Below are 23,108 nucleotides of genomic sequence, written 5' to 3' on the forward strand. Positions count from 1 at the left end.
TTTTTTAACTACTATAATATATGTAATAGACTAAAGAAAAAGATACATAAAACCAAAAATAAAGTATTGTAGAAACACACATAATAACTAGTAATCAATGAAGAATTATGGGTTCATTCCCCTTACATTAGATGCACACGTATGAATGCACATGCACACACACACACACAAAGCTTTTCATGCTTACCACAAAGCTATAAAGCACTATGGTCTTATATAGTCCTCTATAATATGTTTTTGCTTCTCTGTTCTATTAGCACCCCATCCATGATCATGTTCATGCTATGGAACAACTAGTGGCTAGTAAATAACTAAACCTTCTTCCCACATTCTCATAGATTTTTTATAACTAAAATATGAGATAGGCTTAATTTTGTGGTTTTGGAACCCTCTTGGAACCTACATGGTAAGTTTCTAGTAGATCCATACAAATTATTAGCTCTTCATACTTGAACTATGGTTTCTTCACATGGTAGTCATTGGTACATGTGAGAAATATTTCAATGGTTACCTTATTAGGGCCTAAACTTTCTCATATGATCTTCACTTTAGATGTTCAATGGATTATTCTAAAGAGCTTAATGAGAAGAACATTTTATGTCGAGGATTAAGAAATCCTATATCTTTTGATTCAGTTTCCGAAGAATCCACAGTATGAACATTTTTATGCCAACGTTTCAAATCCCAACTGGGATCCATCATCAGGGCTTATGAATGATGAAATCCTATATCAAACTTAAATTGGTGCAAGGATAAAAACGATGTTTAGAGTCCACAAAATTTAATGAAAGTCAATGTCCCAAAAGTAAACAAACTCAACACCATCTCTTAGATGCCTATATCATAATCTCCACAATTTAGAGAATAAATGAATTCATATGCTACCAATCTAGATCCATTTTGAAATACTTTTGGTTTCAAAAAGTTTTATTTTAGTAAAAGATGAGGACACAATTTATTAGGTTTACCTTCGTCTTATCTACTATTTAACCATTCAATCCCACTTTCCAAAGTTGATTTTAACACCCTCTAGTCATTCTAATGTTCTTTTACGGAATCATACCCTTTGATAATTACATATGCATCTAGTGTTGAAATCTTAAATTGAAGGTTAGAATTGGACCTCTTCATCCTCACCATGAATGGATGCCTAGTAGAGTTTTTGGTTATTTACATTTAACATTCATTAAATATGCATATGTGATCCAAAAAGTATTGGTCTCCTCAAAAGAATTATTTCTAAATCATAGTGAAAGATCAGATGCCCCCTATTCATATCAAGTTAATATGCTCAATGATGAATTAAATGAGAATGATGTTAAAACTCAAATACATTTTAGTTAAGACTTTAAAGCCTAATTTTATATTTTGGGGTACTAGCTATGTACTAGCAAGAATTACTAGCCCAATAGCTTCCAATATGATAAGCTTTGGGAGAAATGGTGCAACAATTTATAAAGTTACTTACCAAACTCTAGTTGAGCTCCATGTAATTGGTTAAGGACACTTCTTATGGGATTTAAATTTTGTTTATTTGTATCTCCCCATGATGAATTAATATTGTTCGAAACCATCACTTTGGCCCAATTATTTTAGTGTTCCATAACCAAAGAATATAAATTGATGTCAAGGTGCACCTTGTCTCCCTCCACTACATGTTAGGCTTTATAAAATGCAACCATCTCTCCCTAGCCTCATAGTATATTATGTACCTTCCAAAACTTCCATAGTCATGATACCTTCAAGTGTTATGAATTTCAATTCTAAAAAGAGGCTAAACTATTATTATGAAGCCCCTTGTTAAACCTTAGCATACAAATCCCAAAGTTATCTCCACAAAAAACCATACAAATCAAAATTGAATCCTTGTTTCAATGGTTGATGACTAAGAATGGTCCCACCTAAAATCCCTTTTCAATTAGGACTACCAAATAAAAAGAAAAAATATGGCTCAGCTAATCCTTTATAGGAGGGCCAGAAGAGCCAATTATCCATGCATTTTTTGATGATCTCCATCTTCCTACACGAACCCCCCCATAACTCTACACCTTAGATTGCTTCAAAATTATAGAAATCATTTCATGGTCACTAAATGGCACATGATTACATTTCTTATTTAATGATTCTATGTCACCATAGAAAATGAAGTCATTCCCTTGGATTAGGAGTAGTTGATCCTTATCCACTCCTACCATCACAGAGGACTTGTTATTTGTTATCACTGCTACAACACATATATCCTTTAAAAAAAATTGTAGGTGTATAAATTCATACTTTTATTAGCTCCTCCATATACATAATGCCTAACATTATTTGTGGTATGCCAAGCAAAGCAACGCAATCAAGACAAGTTATCTCCATCCAACCTATAACTACAGCTAGATTCATATCAAAATGTCTATGTAGAACCAAAAGGGTTTCAACCACATCATCCTATATATCTTACCATTAATCTAGTTCTTGGAGCACATATTCTAAATTTTCCTTATGTTATCACCAAAAAATTGATCATCTACCCTAATTTACTATATGGATCGCAGTACACCATGTAAAGCCAATTTTACCATAGTAAAATTTCTTTCACTGTGAGAAATTACCTAGTAAACCACCTTTGTTAAGTAATTTATAGTTAAACCCGCGAGGAATTATTAAATAAATCACTATTTATTTAATTTTCTTCTAGGAATAATTAATTAAACCATTGTTCAATTATTATTCCTTGTCATATTTGACCCAATCATGAAAATTAAATAGACAAATCATTACTTATCTTATTTTTCTCTGAGAATAATTAATTAATCACTAATTAATTATTATTCTTTGTCAAATTTGACTAAATCCCTTAGGAATAATTAAATAAATCATTATTTGCTTTTTATTCCTTAACCAATTTCTTGAGATGATAAATAAATCATTTATTTATTTATTATTTCTAAATAAAAGTTTAAACACGGTTTCCCTCCTAACCAAATATAATAAAACATTCCAAGTGGTTATTCTGAGAATGGGGTTAATAATATTTTATTATTGCTCATTATTCGAGGATAACTCAATATTTTGTTATAAATAGAAGGATTTTGCATTCATTATTCACTTTTGATTATTTTCATTGTCGCACACCATATTTTTGTTAGGTTTACACATTATAGAGGAGAGAGTCTCTACACAAGCTGAAGATGTTTGAGGATAGCCAAGAATTCGTCCCATAGAGGGGGATTGGTAACATTCATTTGTTCCCTTCACAGGTGTTATAACAAAATCTATTCTTTGTATATCTAGTTTCCATTGGATGATTGGAGTTATTATTATTTATTTTTGCTGTTTAACTATGATTGTGGCATAGATCATAATTTTGGAAAGTTTTGTTTCTATCAGTTGCTCCAGATTTACAATGTTTAGCAATCATTTATATTGTTGAGATTGTTTGTCATCCACAATCTTAAGTGGGTTCTTGTTGTACATCTTCGAGAATAAAACACTACAACAAAATTGGCGACTCCACTAGCATTATACTTCAGATCCAGAAACATGGGTGACCTTTGGTTTTTATCTTAGGGTTTATTCTTTTTTCAGTCTCTTAGTGTTTCCTAGCTTTTTAAGCCTAGATCTGTTAAATTTCCGACTTCCACAAGATTTCTAGACCTTTTTGTAGGTCACGGGAACTAGCTGCGACAGAGTTGGCAGTTTTTTTCCGAGATTTTCCGACTGGAAATCAAGGAGAAAAAATTGTAGTTTTTAGCCCAAAAAGTGTGATCTAGAGACTAGAACGCACCTTTCATCCCAAAAAGTGTGATCCCACCTGAAAACAAGTAAGTACCTGCGATTTTTGGGTTTCCATTTTTTTATTAGATCTATTTCTGGGTTTTGTCGAGAGCTGTTTGGTGGGTTGTTTGAAATTTGTCTCATCCCTCTTAGGCCTTAATCTACTCTGAGCTACTCATCGAAGTGGAATTTATCCCCCTAGGGATTCTAGTACACTTCCACCTTTATAGGAGGAGTTTAGCTGAGTGAGTAGTTTGAGTCTATGCAGCACTTTTCGCCATATTTTCCAAATATGTACCCCTCTGTTTCAAATCTATAAATATAGGTTGTCGCCATCCATATTCTCAAATTAAACCTTGTTTGGTCATTGGCCTTAGGGTCCCATCGGTTCCCTAAGTGTTTCACCCATCTCCCTATCTTTTTGCAGTGATCTTCCTCTCTGGTTTTTTGTTGTTTCTACACCACTTTCCAATAGCCTAGTGTCACTTGATCCTAGTCACACCCACACCTAGATCTCTTGAAGTTTTTAGTGTGTTTTCAGTCAATTTTTCCACCAACCCACACAATGTTTGAAAACCCAGTTTGGGTGGGGTTTAGTTAATTGTTTTGTTGTTCATTTTCTGTTGATAATTTCAGTTTATTTTCAACAAGTTTTTTTCATTTTTACAAACATGATTAGGGCTTAATCAATAAATACACTCACACACACAAGCGCACCTTAAGCGAAGGGTGTTTGGTTTACACCACCAAACCAAGACTTTAACATAATAAATTTATCTCCCCTCATTAAGGCAAAGGCATGTTGTTGATCTCCCTTCACCAATTTTGTGTCATGTTTGCCTTACCACCATTGTGCCACCAAGGCATTTGTCATGGAGACTCTTAGGCCTTCATCCCTAGTTTATGCTCGGGCATATTACTCCTCCTTGTCGGTTTCGAGTTCATAGCCCTATGAATCCTCATACCAACTCTTCCCCTGGTTCATCCAATTCCTCATCTAATTTCGAGCCTCCTTCACCACATATCGTCACCATGTCTAGACCCACAGCTAGTGCAGGAACTCAACCTAGTGTTGGACCCGGTTCTGTTCTGGTAGGTACATCAAGTGGAACAATTCAGGAACCGTTCCAACAGCCCCCATGCTCCCCTTTATGGCTAGGTTAAGTCTACTGGATTTTAGCCAATTGATAAATGACCCCATACACCATGATGCTGGTTGGTCTTCTATGCTGACTAAGCTTCCCTCAAACATACCAAAGTTTGAGGGTAATGCTGGAGAGGATCCTACCAACCATGTCTGCTCCTTCCACATGTGGTTTTCGTCCAACTCCATTACTGATGACTCCATTATTCTTTGGCTCTCCCAACACATGCTAATTAGAGACGCTGCAAAATGGTATGTAGACCAGCCTACCACATCTCACTCCATTTTTGTGATGCTTGCTAAAGCATTCCTCTCATATTTCTAGTCACCTCTTTTGTTAGGGTCCCACCCTAACCCCCTTATTTATGCCATGGGATCACGTCATAGTCAAGAGTCAATAAAGCCCATATTAATAATTGTAAGTGGTTAACCCGCAATTAGTGACGGGACCACAGTTAGTTGCAAATGGGCGGAAGTATTAGTTAGATGGTAAATAGGCGGTAGTATTAGATAGGTGGTATTAATAAAATCCACGATATTGGCTCGTGGTATTGCATGTATGAGTCATATATAAAGGATAGAGACTCCCTGCGAGGAGTATTGTGTCTTGTTTGGTAATCGAGCTCTGCTCTATTGGAGGTTGCCCCCTCGAAGAGGCCTGTGAACATTTCTCTCTGGATAATAAAATCTTTGCTATTCTGTGCTCTGGGTATATTTTCTTCGCATATTTTGTGTCTCGGTATCTTTTCTTCGCTATTTCTATGTCTGGGTCTCGCTTTGCAGGATAAGAAGCATAACAAGTGGTATCAGAGCACTTTCCAGGGCTCGGTGGGATCGCCAAATTTTAGCAAATTTTTTTAGGCTAGAGACGTGTTCCGGCGTCTTTAAACCACGGGATCTGTCGTTAAGCGCATAAACCTGCGGATTTGGGGAGGCATGCACGCAGGAAATACAAGAGGTGGTCACGTCTGTTGGACTCCCTTGTAACCCCTGTGGGTACCCCTTCGAGTAGTAGCGCATTAGACAGAACCGCGCACGGACTGTCTTCCACGTACCCTCTGGGTATATAGGAAGCCCCCTAGCTCCCTTGAAACCTCGCCTTAGATAATCCTTCGGCCGTCTTGTTGCTACAGTACACCGAGAACAGCACTCGGAGAGATTACTCGCCCGTACGATAGGGTAGTCGGGTTGTACGGCTAAGGGTACGGTCGATCCTCCTTAGTTAGAGCCCTGAAACATTGGGCCGAGTACTACTGTCAGACCCTTATGTATATTGCGATCTGTAGCACCTGACACTCCCCAAGACCATAGTTCCATTTTCTATTGGGGGATCACACATTATCTATTCCAGTCAGGAGCGGCAGTTGTTCAACCATTCAGATCTCTTAGATCGGATATTTCAGATCAGCAGCAGCAGTGTTCCACCATTCAGATATCTCAGATCCATCAGATCGGAGTAGTTGCGAAGGGTTCCTGTACCTGCATATGATTTTCGCAGGACTTTTGGTGGCATTGACATTTTGAGGATTTGGTGACTGCAGTATTGATCAGAAAGGAGTAAAACTCCGTTAGGAGTTTTCCAAAAAAAAAAAAAAAAAAAAAAAAAAAAAAAAAAAAAAAAAAAAAAAAAAAAAAAAAAAGAGTCTGAGATCTTCCAGGGCGCTTATTGGTAACCTAGCCCATCAGAATCGGGACGACGAGCTGAGCAAGGTGGTACCATTCAATTTTAAGTGAAATTTTTAGGCGGTCCCAAATTTTCATCAGACGGGTGTATGGTAGAAACTCGTGCTCAAGCAATGGCCAATGAAAAGATAGACCAACTAGAAGCAAAGCTGGACCACCTACACTCTACAGTGGCAACCCTCGAAAAGCATCTTAGAGGATTCGAAGGCATGATGAACGATCTGAAGGCACCAGCACACGATGAGGCGTATAAGGGTCATGAATACCATGAGGGGGAGTCTAGCCACTCTCCTCACCTCTGGCACACCCATCCACCACCCAATCAGAGACCTCCCAAGTTGGATATGCCTAAATTTGACGGATCTCACACGTCTGCATGGCTAGCACAAATGGAGCAGTATTTTTTTTTGAATCATATCATAGAGGAGGGGACTAAACTTATGGTGGGCACCATGTACTTGGACAGTGAACGTTGGCAATGGAAGGAATGGTATGAGCGTTGCAATGGACAATTTAAGAATTGGGGCCAATTTACCAAAGCTCTTCGAAATCGCTTTGAACAGGAAGACTCTTTTTTGGGTCGTCTCACTAAGCTCCGACAAACAGGTTCAGTGGATGAATATATTACAGCTTTTGAAGCATTAGCTTTCCGCACTAAGGGTCTCACAGATGAATTCTACATGGAATGCTTTGTCAGTGGTCTTAAAGAAGCCATCAAAGCTCAGGTTTTACTCCACCACCCCCCCACATGGAACGAGGCTTGCCAGGTAGCCCGTAAAGTGGAACGATCCTTAGCTGCTCAATCCAGCCGCCCCAACTTTCCCGCTAAAGGGCGTTCCCTACAAGCCCCCAATATGACCCAAACACTCAAGATTCAAAAGGTGACACCTGCAGAAATGGCCGAAAGAAGGAAGCAGGGACTATGTTACTACTGTGATGAAAAATATTCCCCGGGTCATAAATGCAAAGAGCACAAGTTTTTTCAAATAGATGCCACTGACTCCAGCCAAACCGAGGAAGATCCACCACTTGAGGAACCAGAGGAGACCGACGAAGATAACCAACAGGAGATGGTATCTGATGAACCCATGATTTCGCTACATGCACTGGCAGGAATTTCTTCACCTCAAACTCTCAAAATCAGGGGTTATCTTAAACATCGGCCACTAATAGTTTTGATTGATAGTGGAAGCACCCATAATTTCATCCACCAAAAGATCGCTGAAGCAGCACATTGTTATGTCCGAGCAGTTTCTAACTTTCAAGTCCAGATTGCAGATGGAGGCACAATGAAATGTGCAGGTCGCTGTGACAATGTCAAAATTCAAATGGGGGATTATCACTTGAAAACCCACTTGTTTGCAATACACATGGGGGGTTGCGACATTGTCCTAGGTGCGGAATGGCTCCGCACTCTTGGGCCAATCACAATGGATTTCAAGGAGTTATATATGAGTTTTAAGCAGAACGACTACACACATACTCTCCGTGGGCTACAAGCGGGAGACCCTTCGATCATAAGCTCACATCGTATGGAAAAATTGTTAAAAAAGGGCCATCATGGAGTAGTAGCTCAATTTAATGCCATCCAGGTGGTAGATACCATGTCTTCACCAATTCATCCAGAGATGCAACAGATTTTGAATAAACATCGGACGATCTTCGACAAACCTCATGAACTTCCACCCTCGCGAGGGGAACATGACCATAGCATCACATTGGTCCCAGGGGCCCAACCCCCAAATGTGCGGCCGTACAGACATCCGTTCACCCAAAAGAATGAAATCGAAAAAATCATCAAGGAATTGCTGGAAGCAGGTGTCATTCGTCCTAGTATTAGTCCTTACTCATCTCCAGTCGTCATGGTCCTCAAGAAAGATGGGGAGTGGCGAATGTGTCCCGACTTCAGGGCCCTCAATAAGTTAACAGTCAAGGATAAATTCCCCATTCCAGTGGTGGACGATTTGCTGGACGAACTCAATGGGGCCCAGTTCTTCACCAAATTAGATCTTCGCTCAGGCTACCACCAAATTCGCATGAAGGAAGTTGACATCCCCAAGACAGCTTTCAGAACTCATGAAGGCCATTATGAGTTCTTGGTCATGCCATTTGGTCTCTGTAATGCCCCCTCTACTTTTCAGAGCCTTATGAATCACCTCCTCAAACCATATCTCAGAAAATTTGTCCTGGTCTTCTTCGATGACATCCTCATCTATAGTGGCAATTGGGCGGCACATCTTAAGCATGTAGATATCCTCTTGCAACTGCTCAGCAAGCATAAACTATTTGTCAAAATGTCTAAGTGTGCGTTTGGCAGGGAAGACGTGGAGTATTTAGGCCACATTGTGGGCCGGGAAGGTGTCAAGGTTGATCCCAAAAAGATCCAGGCAATGCAAGAATGGCCTCAACCTAAGACCTTGAAAAGCTTGAGAGGATTTTTGGGCCTTACAGGCTACTATCGTAAATTTGTCCGCAACTATGGCCGCATAGCGAAGCCCCTGACACAACTTCTCAAGAAAAATTCCTTCTTCTGGAACGAAGCAGCACAACAGGCATTTACTGCTCTCAAAACCGCCATGTGTTCCACTCCGGTCTTAGCACTACCGGACTTCACAAAAACATTTGTCATTGAATCTGATGCTTCGGGAACAGGTATTGGAGCAGTCTTAATGCAGGAAGGGCGACCATTGGCCTTCACTAGCCAACAACTAAGTGGGAAGAACTTGGGCCTATCCACCTATGAGAAGGAAATGATGGCCATCTTACATGCAGTTGAGACCTGGCGACCTTACTTGTTGGGGCGACACTTCCAAATCTGCACAGATCATCACAGTCTTAAATATTTTTTGGAGCAACGCCTCTCTTCCCCCCAACAAAATAGATGGTTAGCCAAAATGCTGGGTTATGATTATGAGATCATTTACAAGAAAGGGAAAGACAACAGGGTAGCAGATGCCTTGTCACGCCAATTTGAGGAGGAAAGTACTCTGCTTGCAATATCCCTCCCCATTCCAGACTGGATTGAAGAGGTTCGCAGGGAATGGTTTTCACATCCTGAGCTCTCTCAACTCATCTCTCAATTACAGGCAGATCCTAATTCCAGCAAGGGCTACTCATGGCAGAATGATATTCTTCGCTACAAGGACAGAGTGGTCATCTCACCAACATCCACCCTCAAAACTCGCATTTTGGCAGAATTGCACTCCTCTCCCATTGCAGGACATTCGGGCTTTCAGAAGACATACGCTCGCACCAGAAGATCATTTTTTTGGACTGGCATGAAACAGGACATCCTTACTTTTGTAGCAGAATGTGACGTCTGTCAACGCCACAAGGGGGAAACAGTCAACACACCAGGTACATTACAACCATTGCCCATTCCGGCGTCAATTTGGATGGAGGTCTCCATGGATTTCATTACAGGTCTTCCGAAATCTGGGAACAAATCTGTCATCATGGTGGTGGTGGACCGACTATCAAAGTATGCTCATTTCTGCGCTCTACCACAACCATTCACACCTACCTTGGTTGCTCAAACTTTCATGGATCAAATCTTCAAATTGCATGGCATGCCCACTTCGATTGTGTCCGACCGCGACCCCATCTTCACCAGTAATTTTTGGCAGGAACTCTTCAGAATACAAGGCACTCAACTCAAACTCAGTACTTCATATCATCCGCAAACAGATGGTCAAACCGAAGCCGTCAACAAATGCCTAGAAACTTACCTTAGGTGTTTCACTTCAGAAAAACAACACCTTTGGGCACAGTGGTTACCTCTAGCGGAATGGTGGTATAACACCAACTATCATGCCACCACCAAAATGACTCCCTATGAAGCAGTCTATGGACAACTTCCGCCGTCCCCTACTTCTTATCTCACGGGGTGCTCCAAAGTACAAGCAGTGGATCAACTCTTACAACACCGTGCAACCATGATGGCCCACTTGCGCGAGAATCTTCATCAAGCTCAGAACCGTATGAAGCAACAGGCTGACCAACATCGCTCAGAGCGCCAATTTCAAGAAGGGGATCAGGTCTTTTTGAAGCTGCAACCATATAAGCAAACATCACTCAAAGACAAGGGCTGTCAAAAGCTCTCTCCAAAATTCTACGGACCATATCAAGTACTGCAGCGCATTGGAGAAGTGGCCTACAAGCTGGCTTTACCACCTACAGCAAAAATCCACCCAGTTTTCCATGTATCGTGCCTCAAGAAAGTGATTGGGACCAATTGCCGAGTTCAAACCAGTCTACCTGAATTGGATGAAGAAGGATCAATCTGGCTTCAACCTGAACAAGTTCTAGACACACGAGACAAGCACCTGCGTGGCCGCGTGATTAAGGAGGTCCTAGTCAAATGGAAAGACACCTCGCCAGAAGATGCAACTTGGGAACCAGCCGCTATTCTTCAGCAGTTTCCACAGCTTCAGCCTTGAGGACAAGGCTAGTCTTAAGGGGGAGGGCATGTTAGGGTCCCACCCTAACCCCCTTATTTATGCCATGGGATCACGTCATAGTCAAGAGTCAATAAAGCCCATATTAATAATTGTAAGTGGTTAACCCGCAATTAGTGACGGGACCACAGTTAGTTGCAAATGGGCGGAAGTATTAGTTAGATGGTAAATAGGCGGTAGTATTAGATAGGTGGTATTAATAAAATCCACGATATTGGCTCGTGGTATTGCATGTATGAGTCATATATAAAGGATAGAGACTCCCTGCGAGGAGTATTGTGTCTTGTTTGGTAATCGAGCTCTGCTCTATTGGAGGTTGCCCCCTCGAAGAGGCCTGTGAACATTTCTCTCTGGATAATAAAATCTTTGCTATTCTGTGCTCTGGGTATATTTTCTTCGCATATTTTGTGTCTCGGTATCTTTTCTTCGCTATTTCTATGTCTGGGTCTCGCTTTGCAGGATAAGAAGCATAACATCTTTGGTACGACACTGGTACGGAGCTATTGACCTCATTCTGTCAGTCCTTTGCCACTCGCCTTTCAGATCATGTTTAGGAATGGCATAGAAGGAGGAGCACATTCCGCGTCCTGCCCTTGAAACACTGTGTCTACCAATATTGGTTTCTTAGGAGTCTTTTAACACCCATTAGAAGTCCCATTTTCCTCATGCTGAGGAAGAAGCTCTCCAAACCACTCTAAGATGTGACCTGATTTATGCGCAATCCATTTTATACCGTCATTCTAGACCTTCCCTGTCTTGGAGGTGCCAATGCACTGGGGGCATCTCATGCCGCAGACGGTATTGCTGGAACCCTTCACACAAAGTTATGGCTATCTGCAAGGGGGCACCAGTTCCTCTAACACTCATGCCCCTCCTTCTAGCAACATGTTTTTTAGGGCCCAAACTTGTCTACAAACCCATTGCTCCTCCTTATGCACATTCAAGCGCTCCAACCCCTCAAGCATTAGTGTAGAAGCCTCCCATGCATCCTCAACCATCGCCCCCTCAGGGTCAAGTGTTTACACACTAGAGTGTGACCAATCGCCAAAATTCGAAGAAAAAGAATAAGGGGAAGGTTAACAAGGGTAACTTGGGTAATCAAGGTAATCAACCTAGTGAACCCCAAGGGAACCAGGCTAACACTAACAACCAACAACAGGGCAACCAATCCAAGTAGAACAAGGCTATTTGTACAAAGAAGAATTGTGCATGTTGTGGTGTACATGGCCATTATACACATGAGTTTCCTCTCTTACCTAAGATGTGCCAGATGTGGGAATCTCAAGATGCTTCTAGAAGTCATCAATCGCCTCAGAATCTTGCGCCATCTCAATCGGAAATGCTTACAAATCCTTTCCCTCAGCAAGAATTTGTTGCTCCTCAACCTCATCCAGGTCAAGTAGCCCATCCCCCCTAACCTTCTAGTCCTGGTGACTACCATATCCTTATGATGAATTTTGATGAGGTTAATCCCTCCGATATCAACCTGCAAACTTGGCCGTGTCAATATGACAAGCCATCAACTTCGTCCACCACTAAGTGAAAAATCAAAGCATCTGTTGAGCCTCTTACGACACCAAATGGTCCGTTACAGATCCCTTTACCTAAATCTGAGGCCATTCCAAAGATCCCAAAGGGACCATTATGCCGTAATGCGGCTTCTAACCAAGCAGCCCATACATACAACATAATAGATGACTTGGTGCAGTCACCTTCTGCCATGTCGACACTGGAAGTACTCCAATTGTGCCCATCTCAAAAGAAATCTCTACTAACTACTTTGGGCGCAGTAGATCCTTCTAACGATCATTTGATTTTCTTCCCAGTTGATACATTAGAACATCCCCCATTTCTTTCATCCGTTGCTTTCCAGATACCAGTCCGAGTTTGTAATGCCATCATCTCTCGATGCATTATTGACGAAGGTGCATCCACCTGTGTGATGTTTGTTGTGTTAGAAAATTATATATTATAGAGCAATGGGACACATAAAATATTGCAGAAATATAAACACATAAAACACATAAAACAAGAGAGACATAGATATATGTGATTCACCCAATTTGGGCTACGTCCATGGAGAAAAATGTAGTCCTTCCTTTTTATATTATCTAGCAAAATGAAGAGATACAACCTACAACAGATCTATTGTAATTCCCTCTTCACTCTCAATCTCCTCTTTCTTCCTCACTCAGAATACAAATATACATAGACGCAATACAATTCCCTCATATATAGTGAGGGGCTTCCTTCTAGGGAAAAAAACCTTAAATTAAACATAACTTCTACCTTCATATCTCTACCTAATGAACAACCTAGATTGACTACGAAATTACAACATTTTAAAAGGCAATTTTACATCTATTTTTAGGTTCGGGGGCGTTGCCCCCAATCCCCTGCCGGGGGGGGGGGGGGGGGTTCCCAAAGGTCATAGCCCCCTCCTGGACCCCCCCTGCTACGTATATTTTACGAGCGGCTTTGTCACCCCATTACAAACTGGAGTCCAATGCGGTGATACCTTTGAAAATAGAAGATAATCAGGCTCCACACCCAACAATCTCCCACTTGGAGACCGATTATAGCAACTCCACCACTGCTTCATTTGCTGGACAATGACTCCACTTTGGACCTGGCTGTTTCTCATCTTCTTCATCATACTTGAAGACCAATTGAAACTAAGCAGACTCTCAATTTCTCCCTGGTTACAACTTTTGTTAACATATCTGCAGGATTTTGGCTAGTATGTATCTTTTCCATCTTCTACTCTCCATCTTCTAATGCTGACCATATGAAATGGTACTTGAGTTGTATATGTTTAGTATTGGAATGAAATGTAGAGTTCTTTGCAAGATGTATGGTACTATGGTTGTCACTATATAACCTGCCCAACTCCTACTTCTTACCCAATTCATCCAGAAACCTTTGTAACCAAATCATTTCTTTACTAGCCTCTGTAGCAACAACACACTCTGCTTCCATTGTTGAGAGTGCAACAAAAGTTTGTAGTTTTGAGACCCAACTCACAATTGTTCCAACTACAGTAAACACATACCCTGTGGTGCTCCTCGTGTTATCTCTATCACTCGCCATATCTGCATCAAAATATCCCTGTAGAGTAATGTTTGAACCACCAAAGCATAATGCTTGATTTGTGGTACCTATCAAATACCAGAGAGTCCACTTTATTGCCATCCAATGTTCTTTTCCTTGATTGTTCATGTACCTGCTTACAACTCCCATTGCATGTGCAATATTAGGCCTTGTGCAGACCATTGCATACATTAAGCTTCCAACTACTGATGCATATGGAACTTTAGACATATCAGCGATTTCTTCCTGATTCTTGGGACACATTTCCTTACTTAGTTTGAAATGGCTAACCAAAGGTATATTAACTGGTTTTGCATTATGCATATTAAACCTTTTCAAAAGGTGTTGAAAAGGTTTAATATGAAGAATACAAAACTAGTTTGTATACGAAGTCATTGATCTAATTCCAAGTACAGTAAATCCCACCTTTTCATTGGAGATTGGGAAACATATCACTCAGGTTGATGAACCATTGGTTGATAAAGTGGTCAAATCAATACCATATTTAGTTGATCCCACTCTCCCTTTGGAGCGTGAAAATAATACAACTCAAGTTCTTCTTGTCACTTCAAATTCTTCTACACAACACAGAATTTCTCATGTTTTCATTGATCCCCATCCAAGTTATGAGGCTATTTCCTTTGATTGGAGTAGATTTATGGGACCTCGTCTTCCTTCTTCCACCACTTTCCAAATCATTGTGAAAGCGTATGGTAAGAATGTGCAACACACAATTGTAGATGAAGGTTCTTTTGTTAGTATTTTATCCTCATCCGCTTGGCAAGCTTTAGGTTCCCTCAGCTTGTGCCTGTTACACAGAAACTTTTAGCTTTTAACAGGATCATTAGTGATCCTTCCTAATTTACCTATAAATCTAGAAGGTAAAACTTTCTGTATTGATCTTATGGTAGTCTAAGGCCCCTTGGATTTCAATTTTCTCTTTGTGAGTGACTACGGCTATGCCATGAAAGTTGTCGTATCGACACTCTTTCGCGTGATGTTTTTTCCTCATAATGGAAACATTGTGACTATTGACCATCTTTCATTCATTGATATTGATTCGACTACCAACCATCCATCATCCCTGAATGTTCCTTATCTGCAAGTGGTATCTACCCTGCCATGAGTTAATTATGTGGCAACTAGTCCCATGTGTTAAGTTATCGATGCAAGCCAGCCTCCCACTATTTGTTCAACTTCTTTTGACTTAGATTTAGTAATTGACATAAGGAACCTTACGGGGGAATTTGAACTGGATTTTCTTACCCATTTTGATTCTCTTGGAAGGCATTGTCAAGAAATATCCCTTGACATGTGTTTCTTCCAAATGAAAGCCATGATTCAAGTCACTGAGAGGATGGTTATTTTATTGTGTCAACCTCGTTAAAAAATGAAACAGGTTCTTAAGAGCATAGTTATTTTTTTTTCAATCTCGCATAAACATGAAACAACCCCTGAGGGTGGTTCTTTTACTATGTCAACCTCGTTAAAAAATGAAATAAATACCCATGAGGATGGTTCTTTTACTGTTTCAACCTCGTTTAAAAATGAAACAAATATTTGTGAGGATGATTCTTTTACTATGTAAACCTCATTAAAAAATGAAACAAGTTCTTAAGAGGATGTTTCTTTTATTGTGTCAACCTCGTTAAAAAATGAAACAATTGATTATGAGGATAGTTATTTTACTACGTCAACCTCATTAAAAAATGAAATAAACTTCTTATGACCATAGTTAGTTTTGTTTCAAGCTTGCATAAAAATGAAACCAATTTATGAAGTTCTCGAGCATAGTTCTATGTCAAGCTTGTTAAAAAATGATACAAGTCCCTTTTTAAACTGAGTATTTTATGTGATTTTATCAATAAACCTTTATTTCATCTACCTAATAGTAATTTAACATTTAATCAAGTATATCAAACAAATATCGGGGGGCATGTGCCTCTTCATGGGTACATTTTTATGTGCAACAAGTATTTAGCATCTTTTTTCGATTTTCTACTACTTTTCCTATTTATCTTGGGTTACATTTGATTACTGATGCATTGACATTGGTAAACATATGTAAGAAAGCAAAAACAATATTCATCCATGTATTGTATAAGATATACTGAGATAGAAGTAGTAGTTTTCATTAAGTCAAATGTTTGTAAAAAGTGTGGTTTTTGCAAAATTTCATGTGAAGACATGAGGCCCTATGGCCTTTATTATCCAAACATGTCGATACATCATCAAAAACCAAAATATATCCCTAAGACTGGCATATACACATGATGATCATAGTAGAAGACAATAATGTGAGCTACTCATCGTAGCAAGCGACTAATTGGTATAGGAACCCCCAGGGTGTGCCTCTGATCACGAGGATGCAGGTCATCAATCCCAACATATGGGATGTCTAGGGTTAACCTCTCTAGGTTGTGCTCCAGCTCAGTAAATGCCTTTGCTGCATCGAGATTTTGTACTGTGGGAGCTACTAGTTGTTCACTGCACTTGTCAAATCTGTGTAGTCCTATTAGTCTCATCGGGCCCACATCTACATGATCATTTCGAACAAGTACTTTTGGATGCCAATAAAAAAATTAATTGAAAAACACAAACAACCAAAATTTGAATTTTTTACCTAGGTCACCCCACTGCATGCCAGCTAGTAGTGGCATATCTGGACCACCTGTGTAATACATGCTTGCATATGGAAAGTGTTCAATCATAATGATTTGATGTTCCAACCATCCAAATAAATCAGGAGTATATCGATTCATTGGGTCTTCACCACCTCCGTGGTGTGTCATCAATGTGACCCACTTCAACATGAAAGGATCTAGTGGTCCTCCTCCATCTATGGCTACCTGTGGGGCGAGAAGTCAGTTTTTACTCTATTTAGTTTCCATTTTAGGTTGGAAACTATCCCTTCACACTAGTTGAATATTGTAGGCTGCAAGCACTCTATGAATATCTGCATCTGAACCTTGGTGAGAAAGTGAAGAGTTTCACTTTTGCATAATTGTGCAACAATGAAGCCAATAGCTCTTGTTACACAGTAATTTGTCACTGTCTCCCTGTCAGTCACCCTACTGTGTCAAGAATTCACAATAATCAAGTTCATGCCTTCTGAACTGGCCCAAAACCCACTTTTCCAAAGTTTTCCTCATCAGCGCGTCTGTTTCTAAAATATCCGCGATGACTGGCAACTCGTAGTGTATTCAGTGCGCTGCCAGCACGGAAGCACATCACTTTTCCGCGCTGGTCGCATTTCATGAGCCAGCGCACCTCTCCTTTGTATTGTGTCGCGCTGACATGACTTTCCAAGTTATTGAGGTGCGACGTCAGCGCGTCAGTTACCTTATAATCCGCGCTGATCCTGTTTGGGCGAATTTGTTCCAACAGCCAGCCTTCCAGATTACTCCAGGCTTGGTCGTTGGCTTTGTGAGTATCGACTCCCTTCTATGGCATGTCTTTTCGACCCTTTGCAACCACTTCCCTTGAGGATAAGCTCATCCTTCCACCCTTTTAGGAGGCTCCTTCTCCTATATAAACTTCCACCATTACTATGAGCAGCTAGTTTGGAATAGCTTGGATTGTACAGAGCTTATAGTGCTCAGATTGCTGCTACTATAGGTATTTGGTGTGCTAGGTGTGGAAGTGATTGATTGCTTAGGGAAGGTTGTTTTGTGTTGCTTGTGTGAGAGAGAGAGTTGCTTGTCTTGGGAGAATCATTTCCAAAGGTGAATGCTTGGGACACTTGCTGACTGGCCCCTCCTGAGAAGGTTACCGACGTCAGAACATTTGGTTGTACTCTTCTCTGTTTGATTAATAATAGATGACTGCTATTATTGTTCCATTCTCATTTGTCTATGCAATGGTTAAATGTGAATTACATCTTTTCTGACTGATGTATGGTTGCTTTTATTAGATTTCACGCTTGTGTTTGTTTCCTCTTCGTGTGCGCAGGTATCTATTCGCGGAGATCGCGGAAGATCGTGACCAGCCAAAGCGAAGGAGCGAAGGTGGCATCTCTTCGTCAAACAACAGTGCTGGAATCCAAGTAGGTGCTCTTTACCTCTTGTTTAATTGTAATTAGGAACATGCATAGCAGCATTGTTTGATTGTTGCTAGACCCTTGCTGGGCTAGTAGGGATCGCCTCTATCCGTAGAGGGGATTTACCTCTCCAACAATTTGGCGACTCCGCTGGGGATCAGCCTTTTTGTCTCTTGAGTCCACTTTTGTGTTTGACTTTGATTGGTCTCTTTTTCCGAGATTCTGGGATTGTCTCTCTGCTTATAAACTTTCTGGGTACATCTGGGAAGTGTCTTGATTGTTAGAAGGCTTTTGCTTTTGGTTTGGGAAGTTTTTGCTTTGGCTTTGCTTGTTTTTTATCCTTAGTGCGTTTTAATTCAGAACAGTCGCGCTAACATCGCGCCCCTATTCCTTTGGTATCCTTTTCATCGCGCCTTTACGTCTAACAGTCGCGCTGACCTCGTTTTTAGAGACAACGCGCTTTATTCATGTCCTTCCGTGCTGGCATTGCGTCCCCGCTTCTTTGTGATCTGTGTCATCGCGTCTGTGTGGTTTCTTTCCGCGCTGACCTCGTTTTCCTGAGACAGCGCGCTTTATCCTTGTCCTTCCGCGTTGACGTCGCAAAGTTGCTACAGGCCTCCTCCTGTCAGCGCCGAGTTGCTGAAGGCTACCCGCGCTAGTCCTGTAAAGATCATTTTTGACCAAATTAGCCTCCTGAACCTCTTGCTTTGACTATCCCTTCTTCTCTCCACCTGCTTTGTGACTTGCTTTTCACCGTCTAAACTCTGAACACCTTGATTGCGGAGTCTGGATCCATAGGGTTCCATTTTTGCTTAGTTTTTGGTTTTGCGAACACCTTCCCTTTTGCTTTCGCTGCTTGGTTTGTGTTTACACCGTCACTTTTTCGATTGCTGAATGGTTTTGAGTCTCTAATTGACTGGTTGTAACTCTCATCCTTTGGGTGTTTGCCCTTTTCTGTTGATTTTTCACTCTAGCCCTAGGGTATCTAGTGGCCGTGTGTGTGTCAAGCCTTCCGTAGGGATCTTGTTTGCTTGTTTGATCAGCCAACTTCAGATTCGTTTGTGCACTTGTTCAGTGATTGTTGAAGTGCTTTGGGTTGTGTTTCCGAGTGTTTTTCGCTTTCTCCTTGCTTGCAATCCTTGCTTGACTTGCCGAGCTTAGATCACATAGCTCGTGCAGAACTTAGTTTTCCTTTTGATTTGGGAATCTTTGTTGAGTGTTTTGGGAACTTTGTGTGCTTTCATTAGGCAATTGCATTTTGCTTGGTGTTCTGGTTCCTCCAAATTATTTTAGATGCTTTGTGTCACTGAAAGAAAATCAAACTAGTGGCTTTGCTTTTAAAAATTGAAAAGGAAAAGAATGTTTCATTGATTTGCATTTTCAAAAGAAAAAGTTTCCTTTCCTCGCTTTTAGTTGCATTAGGCTGTTTGATTGATTGTGTTCGTTTTGTTTGATTGAAATCTCTTTACCCTTCTATAGCTAGAATTCATCGAACAAAATGATTCTCTTTGACATGTAGTTTGCATCTAGGTAATTGTGAGAGAACATACGATAGGACCTGAAATCGAAACTTAATCTCAAGATCAACTATAAAATGAACCGAATGAATCTAAAAACGCATTGGAACTAAACGCAAATATCTAGAGGTCTAGGTTAGAGACATGTTCCGGCGTCTTTAAACATAGTCACTGTTGTTTCACATTACGGTTGGGTGATTCCTCCTTCTGTGACTCGATAGTGGTCTAACACGGACTGTGCTCCCACGTATCGTCGCGTATATAGGGAGACCCCACTAGGCTTTTATCCTTGATCCATAGGAAGCCGAGTCTACCGCCTTATGATTCGCAATGCAGTGAACACAGCATTCACGAAGATTGACCACCCGTACCCTAAAAAGTATTCTGTGGTTTTGCGAAAAGTCTGGCACACCTTTTACCTAGAATCTCCAGAGCAGTCACTTTTGATCCTTTTCGGACTCCCTAAATGAAAAGGTGTAAGTGAGCGTCTTGTCACTTCGTGCTCATTAAATATTCGAAGGAGACTGGAGTCATCTTTTCGTCCTTTTCTCGACTCTTGAAACATGAAAAGGTCAAGTCTAATTCCAATGTCTTAAAAAATTTATTCGGCCACGATAACATTTCCTGTTAGATCTTGTGTGCGCTAGTTTGAGTAGGGTTGTCTATCGTTAGTTTCCCTTAGGTTTTTGTGTGGGGTTTGTCATCCTGGCTGACCCGTCCACCCCCGATCCAAGCGATCAAGGCTCTCCATCTTCGGTTGCTCCTGAGGTACCAGTTGTAAGCGATACTCTTCCTGTCATTCCGAGTATCCAGCCCATCAACGTATGTGCCCCAGGCAACGCAGATTACATAGAAGATTGGAATCCTATATGGGAGCCCGATTATACCCCTCATACCCCTCGTACTCCTCTCGGTATGTCATCTCCGATGTCTACTTCCCTTATGGATGAGACAGCTTCTAGCACTGGTGAGACGCCCATGGCGACCGACATTGAGACCCCGATCCCGGCTTCCTCTCCACTCCCTCCACGATATCAATCAGTGAGGGATAGGATAGCCGCTAGGACTACTTCTACGACTATATGGGATCCTAGTCTCATCACCTCCACCGGGCCCTTCGTTTCGCAACCCCTTATTACACCCCTTACATCAGGGCTTAACACGCCCGTTACCTCAGTTCCCACTAGACCCACCGTCTGTGTAGCACGTTCGACTCCGGTCATCAGTGCTGTACCGGCGTCCTCATCTACGAACCCTGAAGTTGGTCCCTTTTCTGGTGGCATTCCAGGAGCAGGACCGTATGATGCTTTTGGGCAACCCATTACGGACCCAGATTACGAAGGTCCCCTCTTTTATTATGATGAGAATGGTGAGTACCTCGAGAGCATTTCAGTCCTTCCTCATCGTCCTTTCGAAGAAAATGAGGAACCTTTGAACATGAGGTACAACCCCACCTCTCATGCCTTTTATGGGAACCGGGATCCTCCCGTACGGCCTCACGGACCACCCAATCAAGGCCAGCCGCCTTATGTGCAAACCCCTCAAGGGCAACCACTTTATGGCCCGCCTTACCCAGGACAATCTGGGGGCCCACAGGGACAACCCTCGGCCATTGGAGGTCCGTCGTATTCGTATCAAGGTCAACCTACTGGGTATCCAGGGCAACCTAGTACTCAGCAAGGTTACCCGACTGGACAACCAGGGCAGCCTTACATTCAGCAAGGCCAACCCGGTTTCCAGCAAGGGTACCCATCTGGACAAACTGGGTCAGCTTATAATCCTCAAAATCAACCAGCAGTCCAGCAGGGATATCCTCTTGGGCAGGGTGGGCAACCCTATGTTCAGCAGGGTCAACCCACTGCTCAATCCATGAATCCTTCTGGGCAAGGGGGGCAACCTGCTATACAGCAAGGCCAACCCTCTGCTCAGCCTATGCACCAAGGAGGGCAGCCTGCTATGCAGCAAGCCCAGCCCTCTGCTCAGTCTGGTCACCCTGGGGGGCAAACGGGCCAACCTTCTACGCAGCAAGGTCAACCCGCTGTCCGCCCTAATCGTCCAGCTGGACAAGCTGGCCAACCTCAGCGTCAACCAGCTATCCAGCCAGCTCAGTCATCCGTTCCGCAAAGACCACCCTTGGTGGCGCATGGACAACCTGGTGCCCAGCAAGTTTATCCTGCTGGCCAACCAGGCCCATCTCAAATCCAACCAAGTCAACCTTCGGGACAGATGGTTCAACCCCAGCCAGTTCAAGGACATTACCCTGGGCCTCAAACTCAAACAGGTTATCAACCTCCTTACCAAACGCAGCCTACCTATCAGGCTCCGTATGGGGCCCAGCAACCATATGGCTACCAGCAACCCCAGGGGCAAAATCAGTTTGCTCCGTATCAAAATTATCAGCAACCACAGGTCACTCCTTACCAAAACTATCAATATGGCGCACCTGCGGGTCAAGCTGCTAATACATGGGGTGCTGGGGGGCAGTATCAGGGTCAATCATCCGCATATGGACAAAATCCGTATGGACAGAACCCCTCTGGACAAGGTCCCTACGCGCCCGGCCCTTTTGGGCCCGGCCCGTCGGGACAAGGTCCTTATGCGCCTGGCCCTTTCGGGCCAGGTCCGTCGGGACAAAGTTCTTATGCTCCAGGCCCTTTCGGGCCAGGTCAAGATCCTTGGGGGCAACCACCATCTGGTTGGAACCCTAATACTGCCTCGAACCCTCAGCCTCGGATGTCCTTTAATCCTCAGCTGCCATTTTTAGCAACATTGGAACTTCCGGATGTGTCCAAGTTAACAAATGATCCCATTTTGCATAATCCATATTGGCCGCCGGTTCCAACTAAAATACCTGGTGATTGTCCAAAGTTTGACGGTAAGGCAGGAGAGGATCCTCAAGCACATGTTATGACTTATCATCTTTGGTGTTCATCGAACTCATGGCTTGATGACTCTATTCGGCTTCGCCTCTTTCAGAGGACTCTCACCGGTGCAGCAGCCAAATGGTATATTGAGCTAAATCGCGGTATGTTTCAAGACTTCAACTCGTTAGCTATGGCATTTTTAACCCATTTTCAGTTGCCCATTCGGTACGAGACTGGGACTAATCTCCTCACGTCTTTGAAACAGGACACGGCTACGCATATCTCTGATCATATACATGAATGGAGAAGGCATCGTCGTTTGATCAAATTCTGGATTCCTGATCAACTCCTGACCGACTGGTTTACAACCTCCTTTGTGCCCAAAATTGCAAAAGATATTGCCATGGGAGCTTGTGTTACTGAAGAGCAAGCGATCGCGCGAGCTCAGTACCTAGACTTAGTCTATTCGCAGTCAGGTACTCTATATGAGTATTTGCCAGATGCTCCGAGGCCTGGGCAGACCAAGGCTCCGCCGAAACCATCAGTAGATGG

Source organism: Pinus tabuliformis, chromosome Q, assembly GCF_031772625.1.
Source record: "Pinus tabuliformis cultivar Carrire ecotype Pingquan chromosome Q, CPIR1, whole genome shotgun sequence".
Lineage (NCBI taxonomy): Eukaryota > Viridiplantae > Streptophyta > Pinopsida > Pinales > Pinaceae > Pinus > Pinus tabuliformis.